Genomic DNA, 1050 nt, shown 5'->3' with positions numbered 1-1050 from the left:
GCAATTTTAATGAAATTACCGTAATACAATCATTGCAGAGAGGCGGCTACTTGATGTCCAGAGGTTCAACGCGTTACAGATTGTATTGTATTGGATACACTGATGGCAGCGAGATCAGGCTGGCCCGAAACCCCACAACAATCATGCTGTATACTTCTCTCGACAACGAATTGACCCATAAAACTGCAGATTGTGTGTGATTATAAGCTACGCATAATGCATGCCTATGTGGGCAGCCCATGATTCAAGGTATTTAAGAAGTCGCATATTGAAAGAACACTGCTCGTTTATTTAATAATAGCCGTCATCGATTCGCCACTTCTCGCTCGCTGTGTTTGAGCTCCGGTCGCTTAAAGAAGAATTTTGCATGTGAAAGCAACAACAAAGTTAGCTAGCACGGATAGACGATAGCGAGTTTGGTTGTACCTCATTGGCTTCGTTCGTTTCGCCACTCGCTAACTTTTGGCGAATCGATGACGGCTAATGAAGAATGGATATCAGGTGATCCAACATATCATTTCACAAAACATGTGATACGCCATAACGCAGCAATTCTACTTTAATGGACAGTGGTCGACAAGCTATTCAAAAAAACACAGCCAATACCGCGTTAGAGTACAAAATTGTTTCGGAGCCCTTAGGAAATGTTTTGCCGCTTGAGAGAAATGTGAATTTAAATAAAAGACAGTGAAAGTGAAGTATTTTTTTTTAAATGGGTACTCGTTTGCTGTGTGTTGCATAATGTTTTATCGGAAGATCGCTGTTCTCCCCAATTTCAAGGCAATGAAATAAGTGAAGAGCTATATGATGGTACTGCTTTTCCTGCAGCCACGCCCACGCTAAAACGGTAGACGCTGTATGGTTTAATAATCGAATAAAATGTGAAATTATGCTATGTAGCAGAGAAAATATACATACTTTTCGTGAAGCAGACATATGTTTAAAACAGATTTATTCAACTTTTTCGTCGTATAACCGATTGCAACTTGTAATATCTCAACCAGCCACCGACGTAAAACCGTACGACCTATGTTGTGGGATTCTCGTGAA

The sequence above is a fragment of the Rhagoletis pomonella genome, unplaced genomic scaffold (assembly GCF_013731165.1).
Source record: "Rhagoletis pomonella isolate Grant_MI unplaced genomic scaffold, Rhpom_1.0 Rhpom_scaffold_00001, whole genome shotgun sequence".
Taxonomy (NCBI): domain Eukaryota; kingdom Metazoa; phylum Arthropoda; class Insecta; order Diptera; family Tephritidae; genus Rhagoletis; species Rhagoletis pomonella.
The sequence above is the reverse complement of the archived record's forward strand: the minus strand, read 5'-3'. Positions refer to the sequence as shown.